Source organism: Zingiber officinale, chromosome 11A, assembly GCF_018446385.1.
Source record: "Zingiber officinale cultivar Zhangliang chromosome 11A, Zo_v1.1, whole genome shotgun sequence".
NCBI classification, from domain to species: domain Eukaryota; kingdom Viridiplantae; phylum Streptophyta; class Magnoliopsida; order Zingiberales; family Zingiberaceae; genus Zingiber; species Zingiber officinale.
The window spans coordinates 22,003,938-22,024,246 of NC_056006.1; the positions used below are offsets into that span (position 1 = coordinate 22,003,938).

The following is a 20,309-nucleotide window of genomic DNA, read 5'->3' on the forward strand; positions in this document are numbered from 1 at the left end:
TAGAGAGACGGATCAACGAGTAAAAACGTGAGCATGACCGAGAAAATACCTACCCAACGACAGTAAAATCGAGACAGGTCAATCGAACAATGCCGATCTGGCAATCGAAAAATGCTGAGCGGGTCGAAAAATGATGGACGAGCAAAACTGTGAGCGCAACGGAGGAAATACCGACCGAGTGTTAATAAATTGTGACCGGGCAATACAGAGAATGATGGACAAGCAAAGTCATGATCGTGACTGAGCGAGTGCCGACTGAGCGACAGTAAATCGCGACCTGACAATAAAGAGAATGATGGACGAGCAAAGTCATGATCGTGACCGAGCGAGTGCCGACTAAGCAACAATAAATCGCGACCTGACAATAAAAAGAATGATGGACGAGCAAAGTCATGATCGCGACTGAGCGACGGTAAATCGCGACCTGACAATAAAGAGAATGATGGACGAGCAAAGTCATGATCGTGACCGAGCGAGTGCCGACTGAGTTACAGTAAATCGCGACCTGACAATAAAGAGAATGATGGACGAGCAAAGTCATGATTGTGACCGAGCGAGTGCTGACTGAGCGACAGTAAATCACGACCTGAAAATAAAGAGAATGATGGACGATCAAAGTCATGATCGTGACCGAGCAGCAACGAGCAATGAAAGTGAGCGAAATGCAAATGATGAGTGTTGAGCAGAGCGACAAGGGGGCAATGAGTGTCGACCAAGCAACAACGGTGAGCGAAAACACGAACTGAGAGTGCCTGGTAGGGCGGCAAGTGAACAGTTAGTGCTGATCGAGCAATGACGGTGAGCGAAAACGTGAACTAAGAATGTCGGGCAGGGCGGCAAGTGAACAGTAAGTGCTGACCGAGAAATGACGATGAGTGAAACACTAAGGATGAGTGCCGGACAGAGCGACAAGTAAAGTGAGTGTGATGAGTGCCAGGTAGAGCTGTGAGCGAGCGGTGAGCACGGACCGAAAGGTCGTTGGGCGTGAGAGCATGCTCACTTATAACTCACACTGAGGCGAGAGTCTGGAGGCGTGAGAGCATGCTCACTTATAACTCGCACTGGGCAAGAGTCTGGAACCCAACCTGCCGGTTGTTGGGCGTGAGAGCATGCTCACTTATAAATCACATTGAGGCGAAAGTTTGGAACCCGACCTGCCGATCGTTGGGCGTGAGAGCATGCTCACTTATAACTCACACTGAGACGAGAGTCTGGGACCCGACCTGCCGGTCGTTGGGCGTGAGAGCATGCTCACTTATAACTCGCACTGATGCGAGAGTCTGGAGGCGTGAGAGCATGCTCACTTATAACTCACACTGAGGCGAGAGTCTGGAATTCCTGACCGAGATGTCGTTAGCGATACTCCGGTCCGAGACCGGTGGCGATACTCTGGTCCGAGACCAGTGGCGATACTCCGGTCCGAGATTAGTGGCGATACTCTGATCCGAGACCAGTGGCGATACTCCGGTCCGAGACCGGTGGCGATACTCTGGTTCGAGACCAGTGGCGATTATCTCGACCCCGAACGGGGGAGGTAAGAGATGATATACTCTGGTTCAAGACCGATGGCGATTATCTCGACCCTGAACGGGGGAGGTAAGGGATGATATACTCCGGTCCGAAATCGGTGGCGATTATCTCGACCCCGAACGGGGGAGGTAAGAGATGATATACTCCGGTCCAAGACCGGTGGTGATTATCTCGACCCCGAACGGGGGAGGTAAGGGCTGATATACTCCGGTCCGAGACTGGTGGCGATTATCTCGACCCCGAACGGGGGAGGTAAGAGATGATATACTCCCGTTCGAGACCGGTGATGATAGCTCGACCCCGAACGGGGGAGATAAGAAAGTCGATAAACTGATCCGAGACCAATGGAGACTACTCAACCCCGAACGGGGGAGATAAGCCACGAAGTCCGTAGAAGCGGAGCCCGTAACAATATGAGGGAGTAGGGTCCGTAGCAATAAAAAGAAGCAGAGCACCGTGGATGAAGGGAGTAGAACCTGTAGACGTAAGAGGATGCAAAACAGGTGGAGGATGCAAAACATATAATAGTAATAGAGTGAAGTGTTGGAACCCCAAGGTTGTTTTGGTGTGATCAATAAGTTAAGTTAGATCATGTGTGTTTCTAACCTTGTGTCTAAGTGTGCAGGAGCTTAGGAGCACAGGTATTCGAGCGGAAGACGCAGCTAGCGAGAAGGATGACAGTTCGAGGGACGAGGTGTTGCGGAAGAGTACACCGGCGGACGAGAAGGAAGCGTGCATGCGGTGGTTCCGAGGGACGAAAGCCGGAGCGGAAGATTGCTCGGGGAGCAAGAGACGCAGCCAGCGAGAAGGACGACACGGGGTGCGTCCGAGGGACGAAGACTGCGGATGAGTACGTTGGCGGACAAGAAGGAAACACGCGGTGATTCCAAGGGACGAGAAGCCGGAGGGAAGCCCCCTCGAGAAGACCGGAAGTTGGGTTCGGGTAAGCCCTTTTCCGAATGGTAGAGATCACCCAAGCGAACATATCTGTAGTGTGCACAGGTCCGTAGCTCGTTGCTCTAGGATCGCTTAACACTATTTTCTTTCAGCTCAGAGTCTCTTTCCAATCAACATACAATCTATCTCAATGCCACCTAGCCAGTACACTATCTCTCCCGCTTTGAGACAAAATTATCATGCAACGGTTAATTTCTATGAGAAAACAGATGATACATGTTCGAGCATCAACAAACAATTGCATGTGAGTTGCTCGAGTAAATCAGATGTACTATGTTTAATTTAAGATATGACAAATACATCGAGTCGTCACGATGAGAGGTTCCTTAATTGCATCTCATAATCTTATTTTGTACGAATGGAATTCGCGACTGACACATTTCTGAGAAAATCTAAGATACTTTCGGTGCCTACTAATCGTTGTAGATTGTCAAACCATTTTAGTATCAGGAAGGAGATGAAAGGTATGCTATCATGATTTCCAAAGCCAAAAATCTAGCCAGCCTCCAGTTTCTTTGAACCAAATACCTGCAGCTGACAAGGCCCATGACGGTCTTCAGAGAACCTTCTTAACTCCAAAAAGCCCTGATCACTCTTCGTTTGCTGCTGCAACATCTTCAAGGGATGCAACAGCCACTGCAACACCATTGTTCTTCACTGCTTCAATGGCAACCGCGAATTCCTTGAAGTGTGTTAGACTGCATAGGCAGAAAGAAACCTAGAGTCGATCAATCACACATCCCAAAATACAATTCAATTGGATGGAACAACAAATTTACCTGGTTGATAAAATTTCTTCTCGCCTTCTTTCATGTTCCTCATTTGTCACACCCAGTAAGTAGCGTAATAGACTGAAAACATTTAAATCAACTTTCAATCTAGACAAGTACGTGATCATACAGAAATGGAAGGAGAAATTAGAGATTGCTAAGAGCCAGTCTCATTTGGTCGAGTATTTGGCAATAAACCAATAAACTTATCAAGATATTTCAAGCAGTTTGTCAGATTCTTTCCATTGGCAGTGACATTAATCAAGCAACCCTCCCTACTGAGCAAGGATCTACGAATCTCATCAAGTGACTGAGCAATTCCTTCCCAATCTTCGTCGATATTCATCTCAAGATTTTGTATAAGCTCAAAATAACTGGACAAATCCAAATTGAATATTTTAAACACATTCGATTTAAATGATTGTTAAAACGATATGATTTAATGTTTTTTGAACAAAATAGACCTGATTCCACCCATCTGTTCAGAAATCCATCCGGCAACATTTAGCTTAGCATCCATTCTTGCAGCTGCAATTCCATGACCTCTACCTCGTAATCGGCTCTGTAATCAGTGACATAAATAAAGCTTTAAAATCAAGCAGAATTCTTAAATTTGGATCATCAAGACATAGACATGAACCGACAAGCCAAGCAATTGAAGTAGCAGTCCTAATAAGTATAAAATTGCAAAAAAGGGTGGTTACCTCCATTCTTGCTTTGCTTTGAGAAACAAATTGCTTAAAGCGTTGTTGATCAGTGAACTGAACATCCTGAAGAACACAATATTATTGGATATAATTATCTCTATTAGGTGAGACTTATTTGTAAGTTACACATATGAATATGATCTGAGCCTTTTAAAGTGATCTAATTTATGTTTAGTGGGTTTCGGGTAATTGGATGTGGGTTGAATGTGTAGAACCCTTTAGCCTGATCCGTTGTCATCTATGGGCTGATAACAGATTCGATGCATATATAAGGGGAGGCCCCCAAGGGTTTAGGTAAGAATCTTGACAGGGCTTTTGGTTCTCCATTGACCTAAATCTTTTCAGCGCCGTCACCAAGCCCCTTGGAAGACCTTCCTTTTCTTTCTGTAGCAGTCTCTTCCACATGAATTATTTCTAGACAACGCTAAAGACAAAGATGACTCTTCAATCAGGTTTCTTGTCATATTTGTTTATGTATTTATTTTTCTTATGCGATGTTCTCGATGAAACGAAGATTCATGCTTATATGTTTTTATTTTCCCTATTCGAATTCTTATTTCGACTTTTAGAATTCGTACGACTTAGGTTTTACAAGAACTATCAATTGGTATCAGAGCGAGATTTTATTTCTTCATATTTTTATGACAATATAGTATATGTTTTTTTATCGATATGTTATTTGTACGCTAGATTAAGTTTTCCTAGTATAATATAATTTTTGATCGTCGAAAATCATGTAAGAGAAAATTAGGATATACTTATTTTTTGAGCTTTTTATGTTTCTACGAAGAATACGAAGAAAATCATCACTGTTTAATCTAATTTTAGATAAAATTATGATGGTTCAATCAATTATTTTGGTCAACTAATTGATTACTGAGTCTAGAATTTTGAGCAGAAATGATTGAAATTCAATCGATTAATAATCTTAAACTCGCGACTTCGTTAATTATCAGTCAATTAGAATTATTTTTAATAGATTGAGATTTTTTTAATTAAGTTTATATTTTTTAATCGGTTGAGATTAATATTTTAATAGATTAAGAAATGGTAAGGTTTCATATCATTAATCAAAACAGTATGTTTCCTATTTTACGATTTTTTTAAAAAATAAAACAGTAATTTATTATTTATTGTTTCATTATTAATATTAAAAAATAATATAATAATTGTTTCAACGTAAACCTTATAAAGAATAAATAAAATAAAAGGTAGTGTTTCAATGAAACAGTATGAGAAGAAAAAAAAATTCTAATATAATGATTAAGGGATTAAATAATATTAAATAAAATTATTTAATTATAGAACTTAAAGAAATTTTAACTTTTTAAGGACTAGTTCTATATATAATCATGTAGTCGCATACTAACTTTTGAATCGATTGGGATAATCGATTGGATCATACCAATTGATTACCATAAGGTCAATCGATTAATAATTCTAATTTTATGTTGTTAAAGTTGATTAAGTAATTTCTGTTCGAATTAAGTTCCTAAAATTTTCTTGGGTCTATCTATACAATGTGCTACTAAGTTGAACTAATGTGTCGGCCCAAAGGAAAACACCTTAGGTAGATTTATTACATTTTGTGTTGGTAGACGTATATCTATGTTAAAAGTAATCGACCTAAAGAAATGTTACTTTTATGCCAGATATATGTATAAGATAGCTTACAAAATATTATTTTGTTCAGATCATGCACAAAATATATCGGCCCAAAGGAAGATATATTATATGGTTGATTAAGGTTGTTGTGAGATATGGACTAAAATATAACTCATATAAAGTATCATATTATGCGCACAATGGGTCGGTCAAAGGAAGACACATTGTGTGGCCAATTAAAGTTTGAGTTATATTAGAGAGTATCGCTAACAAATACTGTGTCAGCCCAAATGAAGCAAATTATGTTGTACTTGGTATCTCATAAAGAACCCATTTATATGCATTTAAAATTTTATTTGCATAATTTTATATTACTTATATATTCTTAGCTTTACTTAAATCGTGAGCTTAAATAAATTTCTTTCTTTAATTTCAGTGCAATCTGTAACCGTCAGCATTAATAACATCTCAACATTAGTTCGAATTTTGCTGAATAGAAAGAATACGTGACCGTAGTATGAAACTGCATGGTCTTAGACTATGCATTAAGGAATGCTCGTCTCGCACCTCTGACCAGTGCTAGCATTATAGAGCAGAGGACTGAATTTTAACTGTGGGAGAAATCAAATCGTATGTGTCTAAGTATCATGAAACTTTCCATACCAGCACCAATAAATGACTCAATAATAGAGGGAGAAAATGCTAGGAGTTTCCTGAACCAATTAACAGACTGATTCACCTCAAATGAAAAAGTCGAGACTACCACAATTCTTATGAAATTGGTAACCATGCGATACAATGATAAAGGAAATATAAGGGAATCCATTATGGAGATGTCCAATATAGTGACAAGTCTGAAGACACTAAAACTCAATATGTCTGAGGGTATGTTAGTGTGTTTCGTCTTAATGTCTCTGTCGGTATGGTTCACTCCTTTTAAGATATCGTATAATACTCAAAAGGAAAAGTGGACATTGAATGAGCTCATTGCTCAATGTGTGCAAGAGGAAGGGAGACTAAAGACTGAGACATATGAGACTAAAGACTAAGGATTGAGACGATAAGGTAAAAGAATCTCCCAAAATAGAATTTCTTTATAAAACTATTGCTCATCTCAAGAATGTCTTTGTTAAATCACAATCTAAGGTGAAGACCTTGAAGGAAAAACTTAAGTCTGTTAGAAATGGATGCATGTACATCTAGTGAGTCAAGTATGCACAAGGAAGAAAATGAAAGATTGAAAAATGACATGGTTAAACTAAGAGCATGTCTAGAGAAATTCACAAATGGATCCAAATATCTAGATATGATCATTAGAGACCAAAGAGCCGTTTACGACAAAGCCGGAATATGATATAGACCTAAGAAAAAGGAAGTTACATACATGTCTCTAATCAATCAATGGTACTAGAAATGATGCACTTAGAAACAAAGTCAAGAAGAATCTTAAAGGCAAGGTAAAACAAGCTTGGGTACCTAAGAAATATTTGAATAACATTTCTGAATCAAGTGCATGGGTACCAAAGAGTTGTGTGTTTTATGTTGCCTAGGTAGAGGAGAAGAAGGATGCAAGTATGTGGATTGTAGATAGCGGTTGCTCAAGACACATGACCGGTGATGTGAGCAAGTTCTCCACAATAAATTATATAAAGAAAGGAACGGTATCATTTGGAAATAGTGGAAAGCTCAAGATAGGTAAAGGTACAATTGAGGTATCATCTACAGTTATCATTCATAAAGTCCTATTGGTTAAAAATATGGAGTTCAATTTGCTTAGTGTTAGTCAATTATGTGATGCCAGATACAATTTAGAGTTTCACCTCGATAAGTGTTTAGTTAAGCACAAGAGTCTTGAAGATGTTGTGTTAAAAGGATATAGAAAAATAAATCTCTATTATATTGATCTTTCATATGCTTCTAACCCTTCTATTAAGTGTTTGGTATTAAAAGAAGAGGAAAGATTGCTATGGCATAGAAGACTTGGACATATCAACATGAAAAACATAGCCAAGGTAGCTAAGTTGGAGCTAGTAAAGGGACTACCAAAAATCAAATACATCAAGGACAAATTGTGTGATGCATGTCAAGAGGGTAAGCAATCAAGGTCATCACATAAAGGTAAAACTTTAACTAGTACTTCATTACCATTAGAATTATTACACTTGGATCTTTTTGATTGTCATAGAACACCTTCTTTGATAGGTAACAAATATTGTTTGGTGATAGTTGATGATTACTCTATATATACTTGGGCTTATTTCTTGAAACATAAGGGGGAAACTTTAGAAACAATCATAGGATTTACCAAGAGGGTAGAAAATGAAAAGAATCTAAAAATTGATAGAATTCGGAGTGATCATGGTGGAGAGTTTGAGAATGTGAACTTCTCTAAGTTTTGTTTAGAAAATGGCTATAAGCATGAATTTTCTTATCCAGGAACACCTCAACAAAATGGTGTAGTAGAAAGGAAAAATAGGGCTCTACAAGAGGCGGCTAGGATCATGCTTAATGCATACTCATTACCTAGCTACTTGTAGGCCGAAGTGGTTAATACCGCTTGTTACATCCAAAATCATGTCTTGATTCATAAATTTTTAGGAAAAACACCCTTTGAACTATGGAATGGAACGATTCCTTCAATTCATTATTTTAAAGTCTTTGGTTACAAGGTCTATATTCTTAATACCAAAGATGACTTAGGAAAAATTGAGGCCAAGTCAAATGAGGGAATCCTAGTTGGATACTCATCTACTAGTAGAGGATAGAGAGTATACAATAAAAGAACTCAAATGGTTGAGGAATCATCCAATGTTGAATTCGATGAGTCTACTAGCACTTATCCTAGGAAATCATCTATTGACAAGGATATAATTGAACAACATCAAAATATTACTTAAGGAATACAAGACCTACATTTAGGGGGTATTGATCAAGGGGGAGGAAGAAATATTTCAGATGATGAAAAAAGCAATGGAAACAACAAACTGTTGGACGCCGTGGTTGTTTTGATGTGATCAACCAAATTAGGTTAGGTCATGTTTGTTATTTGATCCCTGTATCTAAGTGCGCAGGAGCTTAGGAGCGCAGGAAGTCAAGCGGAAGACGCAACTAGCAAGAAGGACAGCACGGGAAGGGAGCCGACAGGCTCGGTGCGCCCGAAGGATGAAAGAGCTGCGGAAGAGTACATTGGTGGATGAGAAGAACGTGCATGATATTCGAGGGACGAGAAGCTAGGACGGAAGCCTGCTCGAGGAGAAGGCCGGAAATTGGGTTCGGGTGAGCCCTATTTCGGTTGGCCGCAATCATCCAAGCGATCAGAGCTTCGGAAGAAAAAAAAAGGAAGAAGAAAGAAACTGAAATAACCGAGTTGGAGGCGCCTTCAATAGTTGTTGGAGGCGTCTTCAATAGTTGTTGGAGGCACCTCCAACCTCCGCAGAGTGAAGGCGCCCTCAATGACATTGAGGGCACCCTCAACAGCCTTGGAGGCGCCCTCAATGCCATTGGAGGCGCCTTCGACCTGGCCAAACTGGCCGTTTGTAACTGGATAGAGTTTTATCCGGTCAAACCCCTTGGAGGTGCCCTCAACCCCCTTGGAGGCGCCTTCAAGACCCGAGATAGAATTTCCAGGAGCTATATAAAGGCCCCTGGAGTTAAGAAATTATTTATTCAACTCAGTATTCAATTCCTAGCAACTTCTATGCTTTCTTAGTGTGTAAAAAGGCTTCTCCGCCTACAGTGAAGGAAACTTTTCTAGTGCGCTTTCCAACCGCCTTGGATTAACAACCTTCTTGGTTGTAACCAAGTCAAAATCGCTGAGTCTTCTTTCTTTTCTGTTATTCTGCTTTATTTTATTTTCTTCTTATTATTATTGCTATTATTTTAGAGTTGAAAGTTTGAGGAGAGTACTTTTTGTTTGCAGCCAATTCACCCCTCCCCTCTTGCCAACCCCGATGCACCAACAAGTGGTATCAGAGCCAGACCACCTTAGAAGGACTGACCACCAACTGAAGCATCAAGATCAAGACGATGATCATAACAAATATTCATCCCCCAAAATTCGGCAAAGACTTCGCTACATGGAGACGAAGAATGGAGGTATTTTTTAAAACGGATTTTGACATTCTTCTAACTATGAAATTTAGTTTTTCAACTCCAAAAGACAAAGAAGAGTATCAGTGGATGACGAAGGAGCAAGCCGATTTCGTGGCTAATGGAAAGGCCGAGTTTCATCTGCTCAGTGTTCTACCGCCCTAGGAGGTAAGTCGGATCGGAAGCTACGACTCCGCCAAAGACCTCTGGGAGAAATTCCTGGAGCTCCATGAAGGCACCTCAGAAGCGAAGTTAGCAAGGCGGGACAACCTCCGGACTCAGCTTTACAAATCTCCGAATGAACAACGGTGAAAAGGTAGCGCAACTTCAAGTAAGAATTAAGGAGCTGATAACACTGTTGATATAGTCTGACCTGGCTGTTGTTTTGATGTTGACACTGATTTAAGTTTGTATCAGATGTTAATTGAACTCGGATTGATTACTGATCAAGGTTGATCATGTGGAAGGGAAAAGTCCAAGTTGGAAACTTGGCACGCGAAGTCGGAGAGGGCTCGGTAGCTCGTTCTCCGGACTAGGTCGGAGAGGGCTCGGTAGCTCGTTCTCTGGACCAGACGAAGTCGGAGAGGGCTCGGCAGCTCGTTCTCCGGACTAGGTCAGAGAGGGCTCGGGAGCTCGTTCTCTGGACCGGATTAGGTCAGAGAGGGCTCGGTAGCTCGTTCTCCGGACCAGGTCAGAGAGGGCTCGGTAGCTCGTTCTCTGGACCAGACGAAGTCGGAGAGGGCTCGGCAGCTCGTTCTCCGGACTAGGTCAGAGAGGGCTCGGGAGCTCGTTCTCTGGACCGGATTAGGTCAGAGAAGGCTCGGTAGCTCGTTCTCTGGACCAGACGAAGTCGGAGAGGGCTCGACAGCTCGTTCTCCGGACTAGGTCAGAGAGGGCTCGGGAGCTCGTTCTCTGGACCGGATTAGGTCAGAGAGGGCTCGGTAGCTCGTTCTCGGACCAATCTAGTATCACATAGGCGTTGGATCGGTCAACAGACCGATCCAGTGATACTTTGGATAACTGATAGGTCCGCAGACCGATCTAGTGAGACTAAATTCTCTGATCGGTCTGGTGACCGATCAGGAAGCACTCAGTAGCACACTGAGTGCAATCTGATCGGTCTGTGGACCGATCAGGAAGCACTCAGTAGCACACTGAGTGCAATCTGATCGGTCTGTAGACCAATCAGGTGATAATATCGCCGAAGGGAAAAGGGAGTTGGATCGGTCTATGGACCGATCCACATCCAACCTGATCGGTCGTCACGACCGATCAGACCAGCCCCAGACCAATCAGGCTGTTGTCTGATCGGTCTAGGGGTCTGTGATCGGTCTGATGACCGATCCACAGTTAAGTTCATTGTGCATGCGCTTTCTCTGATGTTTTCTGATTCGCACTTATTTTTGCCCATCCTTGTTTAACCTTCTGCTGTGAGTCTTTTAAAGATGCAGGTTGCAGATACCATACCAGTGCTTAGTTTCAAATTAAGCCTCATCAAAGGAATGAGACAAAGGATCTTTCCACTGCTTTCTCTGCGTCAAATGCATTTGAAGCAGCAACGGCTACAGGTTGCGATTGGCTGTGTTTCTGGCAGTGATCAGGCGGCGATTGGCTTAACTGCTGGTGATTGGTTCGAGCTCAGAGGCACCAATGAAGACCGTGGTTCTATTGGTGTGAGCTCAGAGAATCAGAAGAGGAAGAGAAGCGATTGGCGACGCCGTAGCTTGCAGCAGGGATTCAGTGCAGGTTGGCAGCGATCCGATGCAGGCTGATCGAGCAGAGACATAAGAAGCAGTGTATGCTGGAAAGATGAATAGAACAAGCAAACAAGAAAGTGAAGAAGTTCTGTTGATCGTTCTTGAGCTCTGGTGTGAAAAACTACGATCTGTGAGTTCCTGTTTCCACTGATCCTCGTGTGGTTGTAAGCATTAGTTCATTCTTCTTTGCCACCGAGCTCTGTAAGTCTTGTGCTTTAACATATATATTTCTTGAGACTTTGTGGAGAGGTTACTCCACCGAGAAGGAGAGTTTCATTAGCCAGAGTCATCCGGGGTGTGATCTACCGAAGATCAAGGGCTCGTCCACCTTACGGACACGCCGAGGAGTAGGGGCAAGTTATCCCCGAACCTCGTAAATCAGTGTGTTAGTGTGATTGTTTCCTTCTTGTTTTAGTTTTCTAATTCCGCTGTGCTAACAAGTTTTTTGTAGAAATTTGTGTTTAAGTTTTTAAGAGGCTATTCACCCCCCCCTCTAGCTATCTAAGATCCCAACAAGTGGTATCAGAGCCTGGTGCTCTTCATCTGGACTAACATCCTAAGGAGCAAGAAGATGGCCACGAAGGAAGGATTCAGCACCAACAGACCACCCTTCTTCGATGGAGCAGATTTCCAGTATTGGAAGAGCCGCATGGAGTATTACCTCAAGACTGATATCTCCATGTGGTTCTCGGTCAAGGAAGGATTCACACCACCGAAGGACGAAGAAGGTAAGGAACTCGATTCATCAAGGTGGTCTACTGAACAAACTCGTAAAGGGCAAGCCGATGTCAAGGCAGTAGTCACCTTATAATGTGGGATTGCCAAGGACCAACTCGTCAAGGTAGGTCCATTCTCGAGTGCAAAAGATTTATGGAACAAGCTTATCGAGCTCCAAGAAGGAACTCGTGATTTTCGGATAGCCAAGAGGGACCTATTCTTGAATCAACTCCAAAACCTCACCATGAGGGAAAATGAGATAGTAAGTGAGCTACATGGAAGATTCAAAGAGATCATCAATGGTCTCCATTCCGTGGATGAACGCGTGGAGAATCGCGATCTTGTAAGGTACGCTCTAAAAGCCTTTCCGAGGAGTGCCTTGTGGTCATCTATGGTAGATGCCTACAAGGTCTCTAAGGATCTTTCAATTGTAAAGTTAGATGAATTCTTTTGTGAAATGGAACTTCATGAACTTGCTAACAAAGGTCAAAAGGAGAAAGGTATAGCTTTGGTTGCAGGAGAAAAGAGCAAGGATGGGAGAAGAAAGAAAGAAAAGAAGAAGGAGAAAGATATTCCTTTATCTTCATCCTCCTCCGAGTCCGATGATGAAGGTGGATCATCATCAAGCGAGATGGCAAATTTTGTGAGGAGGATCATGAGAAGAAGCAGGAGATACAAAGGTAAAACTATAGATCAAAATATTGATAAGTCTAACGTTACTTGTTATGAGTGTAGCAAGAAAGGTCACTACCGGAGTGAGTGTCCAAAACTCAAGAAGGAGGAAAGGGCCAAGAAAAAGAAAGCCCTCAAAGCCACATGGGATGAGTCTTCCTCAAGCTCATCGGAGGAGGAAGAGAAGAAGGAGAAGAGTACTCGGCAATTGGCACTCATGGCAAGGGAGGAGTCCGAGTCCGAGAGTGATGACTCAAGCACTTCAGCCGCGGCTTCATCATCTTCGGATGATGAAGAGGTAACCTCTTCTCACTTAGAAAAATGCTATAAGACTATTACACATTTGTCTACCTTGCTTAAAAAATCAAAAACAGAAAATAAATCATTAAAAGAAGAAGTAGAAAACTTGAGAGCTCTTAGGGAAGATGAGGTTGATGACCTACATCTAGAGCTCCTTGAGGATGAGAACAAGGCCTTGAAGGGTGAGGTTGAGAAACACAAGAAAATGCTTGAGAAATTCTCAACTAGCTCTAAGACCCTAGACATGATTCTAAATGCCCAAAGGGCGGTCTACAACAAGGCTAGATTAGGATACCAACCTAAGGAGTCTAGCTTTATTTCTTTAGTGTCAAGAACCCAATTTCATAGATCGCATGTTTCTAGGGTTCATGAGACTAGGAAGAAGGTAACAAAGGCATGGGTGCCTAAGTCTTTCATTGTAGATGCATTAGGTCTCAAGATTTGGGTACCTAAAACATCTATCTTTCGTGTCTTGTAGGCATTGGTAAAGGGGGAGCGTCTATCAACTTGGTTTGTTGATAGTGGATGCTCCAAGCACATGACCGGGGACAAGTCACTATTTTCTACCATTCAAAACAAAAATAGAGGTAATGTGTCATTTGGTAACAATGGTAGTCTTAAGGTTATAGGAGTTGGAGACATTCATATATCCGAATGCCTCCAAATCAAGAATGTCCTTCTAGTCAAGGGGATGACTTTTAATCTCCTAAGTGTCAGTCAATTGTGTGATACGGGTTACATAATTGAGTTTCATTCGAGTCAATGTCTAGTCAAAAACATTGACACACTTGACACGGTACTAGTAGGCACAAGGGTAGATAAAATTTATCAAGTTTCTTTTAAAAGTGCTACTAATGCTATTGCTAAGTGTTTCATGTCGAAAGAAGAAGAATCGTGGCTTTGGCATAGGAGGTTGGCTCATGTGAACATGAAGAATATCCGGAAGCTGGTCAACAAAGGGTTAGTGCGAGGCTTACTAAGCATCAAGTACCAAAAGACCAAATTGTGTGATGCATGTCAAAAGGGTAAGCAAACAAAAGCAACTCATAAAGGTAAAAGCGCTGTAAGTACCTCTACTGTTTTAGATTTACTGCATATGGACTTGTTTGATTGTAGTAGTGTCATTTCTTTGAATGGTAGTAGATATTGCTTAGTGATTATTGATGATTTTATTAGATATACATGGACTTTCTTTTTGAAAAATAAGGATCAAACCATAGATATTTTTATTTCTTTTTGTAGAAGAACTGAAAATGAAAAATCAACAACAATTAAAACCATTAGAAGTGATCATGGTGGGGAATTTCAAAATCATAGGTTTTTAGAATTCTGTCAAGAAAAGGATATAGGCATGAGTTCTCTACTCCAAGGACCCCACAGCAAAATGGGGTTGTGGAGAGAAAGAACCGAGTCTCACAAGAGGTTGCACGAAGTATGCTCAATGAGTACTCACTACCGAGTTACTTATGGGCTGAAGCTGTAAATACAGCTTGCTATGTGCAAAACTGAATCCTAATACATAGGTTTTTAGGAAAGACTCCTCATGAACTTTGGTTTGGAAAACCCCCTACAATTAAACATCTTAGGGTGTTTGGTTGTAAGGTGTTTATTTTGAACACCAAGGACCATCTTGGAAAATTTTCGGCCAAGGCTGATGAAGGGATACTGGTCGGGTACTCGCTCACCAGCAAAGCCTATCGAGTCTACAACAATAGGACTAAATTGATTGAAGAGTCCTCTGATGTAGCGTTTGAAGAAATCCCTAACTTAAATGATCAATCAAGGGATGTAGGAGAAATTCAATTTGAACTTAGAAGACTAAGTTTGAATGATCGAAACATAGAAAGAGTCGAAGTTGACTCTGATGATGGTGAGCAAAGGCAACAAAGAACTCAATCTGATCCTTTGCCTGATATTGAGTCCTTGCATGTGCCTAGTGAGACCATTCATGAGGCACCACCAACACCAAGACAATCTAGGATAGCCACTAGTCATCCCCAAGACCAAATTGTGGGAGACATTCAACAAGGGGTTAGGACTAGGTCATTCTTTAGAAATGAGTCTAATGAAGTCGTATTGATTTCAGAGATTGAACCAAAATTAGTTGATGAGGCATTGCACGATCCTGATTGGATCTTAGCTATGCAAGATGAGTTAGGTCAATTTGAAAGGAGCCAAGTGTGGGACTTAGTTCCTAGACCTAAGAAGACCACCATTATTGGAACTAAATGGGTCTTCAAAAATAAGTCAAACCAAAAGGGAGAAGTCGTAAGGAACAAGGCGAGACTTGTAGCCAAGGGCTATAGTCAAGTCGAAGGCCTCGATTATGATGAGACTTATGCTCCCGTGGCACGATTAGAGTCCATTAGTTTAATGCTAGCTTTTGCAGCACATAGAGGTTTCAAGCTCTATCAAATGGACGTTAAATCGGCCTTCTTAAACGGATTCATCAAAGAAGAGGTCTATGTTGAACAACCACCAGGGTTTGTGAATACCGAAGCTCCAAACCACGTGTACAAGCTCAAGAAAGCTCTTTATGGGCTTAAACAAGCACCACGAGCTTGGTACGAAAGGTTGTCAACATATTTACTAGAAAAGGGTTTTGTAAGAGGCCAAATAGACCCAACACTATTTCTGCGTAGAGATGGTGAAAATATTTTTGTAGCCCAAGTGTATGTCGATGACATAATTTGTGGCTCAAATAACAAGGGTTATTTGAATGAATTTATCACTCACATGGAGAGTGAGTTTGAGATGAGTCTGGTGGGAGAATTGACTTTCTTCCTTGGACTTGAAATCAAACAAACTCGAGATGGCATTTATGTCCATCAAACAAAATATACTCAAGAGATGCTCAAGAAATTCAAAATGAGTGACTCTAAGGAAGTATCCACTCCAATGGCGACAAACACTCGCCTTGACAATGATGAGAGTGGAAAACCAGTTGATCTAACGCAATATAGAAGCATGATTGGTAGTCTTCTATATCTCACAGCTAGTAGGCCGGACATACTTTTTGCTGTGGGCATGTGCGCTAGATATCAAGTTTGTGCCAAGGAATCTCATTTAATTGCAGTTAAGAGAATTCTGAGATACCTTAAGGGCACAATTAGAGTAGGTCTTTGGTACCCTCGTACTGAGTCTTTTGACTTGATAGGTTATACCGACTCCGATTATGCTGGGTGCAAATTGGATCGGAAAAGCACTAGTGGGGGTTGCCAATTCTTAGGATCATCATTGGTTAGTTGGTCAAGTCGGAAGCAACATTGTGTTGCTCTCTCCACAACCGAGGCTGAATACATTGCCATGGGAGAGAGTGTATCACAATTGTTGTGGATGATTCACACTCTAGAAGATTATGGACTTTCGTATAAGGGAGTGCAAGTGTTGTGTGACAACATTAGCACAATAAATCTAACGAAAAATCCAGTCCATCATTCTAGGACCAAACACATTGAAGTGCGTCATCACTTCATTAGAGATCACGTAGCTAGGGGAGACATTGCACTCACATATGTTGAGTCAAAGTCAAACCTAGCCGATATTTTCACCAAACCCCTTCCGGAAAATGAATTTAGTCATTTAAGGATGGAATTGGGAATGTGTTTGTCTCAATAAGTCATTTTGACCACATCATGATCAATAAGGACCATTAAAATGACAAGAGAAATTGGGAAATTAATTTGGGCAACTTGGGAACATCTCACACAAACTATAAGGTTTAACAAAATATTTTTGTTTGCTAGAAATGGGGTGAGATGCTAGGATCAACCAAATTATTTAAAATGTATCATGCATCTCTTGAATAATTAGGTTGAAGAGACATAAATTGAGTATGGGGAAGGTCATTACATAATTCATGTGTATTTGGCTCCTGGATCTTACTCATATATTCCAACCAAGGAATCTTGGTTGGACCTGTGTCTAGAAATCATCTAACCTTGTTGATGTGTTGATTGATACCCTTGATTGATACCTTCCTGATTTTGATTGAAAATAGGACAAGTTGGTGAAGAAATTTTGACATATTTTGACAAACTTGTAACTAATCATAGCAAGGATATATTTTGAACCGATAGCCTGAGTCAGATTGATTACCTTTGTTCACTATAGATCATAGCTTCAGCAAACAAACAGAACAAACTTCTCTGGTTTTGAAACTTTGAGAATCAACACATTTGTTTTGAAGTGTCTAAAACTTTCGAGCCCTAAATAATTCCAAATCATTAGAGCTCATCATTAGGAAATATTCATTGGTATCACTGAATATAATCTATGGGCTCTTCAGATCCTAGGTTCTGAACTTGGAAGTTGTTGAAACAAGTTTCAAAGCTTTCGATACGAATTTCAGAGACTGAAATCACTAAATATCAGACACTGATCGGTCTAGGGACCGATCAGGATGATATCTGATCGGTCTCTACGATCGATCAGGAGAGTTCCAACTCTCTGTTCGATATCTGATCGGTCTGCAGACCGATCAGGGGTTCTGGCACGTATCAGTAGTAACTGATCGACCTCTGATCGGTCCGGGGACCGATCATGAGGTTCCCTGATCGGTCTCCACGATCGATCAGGGGCTCTGGCCTCTGATCCACCACTGATCGGTCCGGGGACCGATCAGGAGGCTCCCTGATCGGTCTCCACGACCGATCAGGACACTCCCTGACCGATCAGGACGTTCCCTGATCGGTCAGGATTTCTCCTGTTCGGACAGCCGTCCGATCATTTCATCAACTGTATACCCATCAAACCATTAAAACTTCCCGATCTCTTCTTTTCCTCTTTCACGCGGAACCCTAGCCGACTCCTTCCCTCACCTCACTCCTTCTCTTCTCGTTGCACGCGGACCACTAGCCGAACCCTAGCCGAACCTCTAGCCCTCGGAAGTCCTAGCCTAAAGTTCAATGGCACCAAGGTAACTTCTAACTTCTCTAGAACTTGGCATTTTGTTTTCATTTCTCACTGAATCTTCTGTTGTCTCGGTTCTTGATTGTTGGTGGCTCCGGTGCTCACTCATTGCCCCATTTTACCACATTGTTAACCCTTAGAAAGAAAGTAGTGGGTGAAGGGACCTCTAAATCTAAGTCACCTGAGAAATCGAAGCCTAGGGCTACTTCCCGACCTCAACCATCTGTCTCGGCTAGATTTCCAAACCAACATTATGAGGATGCCTTCAACCAAAGAACATTCAAATTACTTCCTTGTAGGTCCATGGATCGAAAATTCATGGACGAATTTTGCCCACAAGTGTCAGAAGTCATAGCCTACTACAAACTCGATTCACTAGTCTACTTGGAACGGGATATCAACTATGACTTGGTCTCTGAGTTCTATAATAACCTTCATCAGACTAATGATCTAGGTTATAAAACAAGAGTTGCTAAGCGGACTCTTGATTTCAGTGTCTCATCCTTCTTTGAGTATCTCGATTCTCGGAGGTGTACCGGTAATGTCTTTTCGATATTTCCTGACTTACCAGATCCTTTACTTCCACCTTTTGATATCTCACCTGACGATATTTATGAGTACTTCTTCAGACAGCCTAGACAAGGGCTAGATAAGCTAGATGTTGACTTCCCTACTTTTGCAGCCTTGAGATTATCTCCTCAAGACTACATTCTTTTTAAGATTGTCACGAACTGCCTTCTACCTATCACATCTAAACCATTATCTGAGATCCGATCATATCATTGTTTTATGCTTTATGGGTTACGTCGGCGTCTCGATTTTGACATTATGTCCAGCATCTATTCTTCGATCATCTCCTATTCTCAGCCTAGCAGCTCCACTATTTATATGCCTTATGGGCATATAATTACAGATTGGCTCGAGACCCTTTAGATAGATGTGTCTAAGGGTAGGATAGTGAAGATGGTCAGACAAGATTGCCGACTTGGGAAACGGGCATTTTCCAAATCCGGTATCTTGGGACAGAATGGGACTGTTCGGTGGAAGGATGGGAGAGGTCTAGGAGAGTTACCACGGGCACTTCCTCGACAGGTTGCTGTTCCTCCTCCTGCTGCTGATGAGGCCGATCCTGATCTGCGCTGGCAGATCGCTGAGCTAGAGAGCCGCTTCGATCAGCACGATGAGCAGCTGGCTGCTGAGCTCCATGGACTGCGCATTCGGATCGACCAGCGCTATGACGATCTACGCAGTCAGCAGCTGGTGACGCAGCAGCTACTCTTGGGATGGATGGCCAACTACCCACCTCCACAGCATTTCTCGGGCCATCCACCTTCGAGCTCCAGCATGCCGCCTCAGGGTTACGTGCCTCCCGCGGATGATGATGATGTTCCTCATGTTGAGGAAATTGATTGATACATTTTATGTGTTATTTTGCCTGCCTGTCTATGTGTTGTCTGTGTGTTGGATATCTTGTCTGACCTGGATACTTATGCTACTCATATATTTTTGCTATTCATTTGTCTATTTCTCGTTTTTCCTTATGCTTCAGTTCATATTAATATGCTGTTCCTATGCCATGACTTGATTGTATCTTATCTCTTTCTTACTGTTACATAGTACACTTTGAGGGAACTCTAGGTGCATTAAGAAAAGACAGTATGGGTTAAGGGGGAGTCTTTTGAGTCTAATCACCCCATTCGCACCTTTTCGGTGTTTGACAAAGGGGGAGAGATATCTAAGTTTAGAGATGTATGAAGGTTTGATCTTAGGGGAGAAGATAACGGGGAGGATCTTGATTCCCGTTATTGACTTCCTTACATCGTGGTGTATTCATCTTAGGGGGAGGATCTTGATTCCCCTAAAATTATGAAAATAAGAACATTTCTGATCTAAACTTAAATCGTGTTGTCAAACAACAAAAAGGGGGAGATTGTTGATACAGTCTGACCTGGCTGTTGTTTTGATGTTGACACTGATTTAAGTTTGTATCAGATGTTAATTGAACTCAGATTGATTACTGATCAAGGTTGATCATGTGGAAGGGAAAAGTCCAAGTTGGAAACTTGGCACGCGAAGTCGGAGAGGGCTCGGTAGCTCGTTCTCTGGACCAGACGAAGTCGGAGAGGGCTCGGCAGCTCGTTCTCCGGACTAGGTCAGAGAGGGCTCGGGAGCTCGTTCTCTGGACCGGATTAGGTCAGAGAGGGCTCGGTAGCTCGTTCTCCGGACCAGGTCAGAGAGGGCTCGGTAGCTCGTTCTCTGGACCGGACGAAGTCGGAGAGGGCTCGGTAGCTCGT

The 20,309-nt window shown here is 41.9% G+C and overlaps 1 pseudogene; it reads right to left on the reverse strand.

Moving 5' to 3' along the window:
• Positions 1-2,792: 2,792 nt before the first annotated feature.
• LOC122031293 overlaps positions 2,793-20,309 on the reverse strand; it is a 40,084-nt pseudogene continuing 22,567 nt past the window's right edge.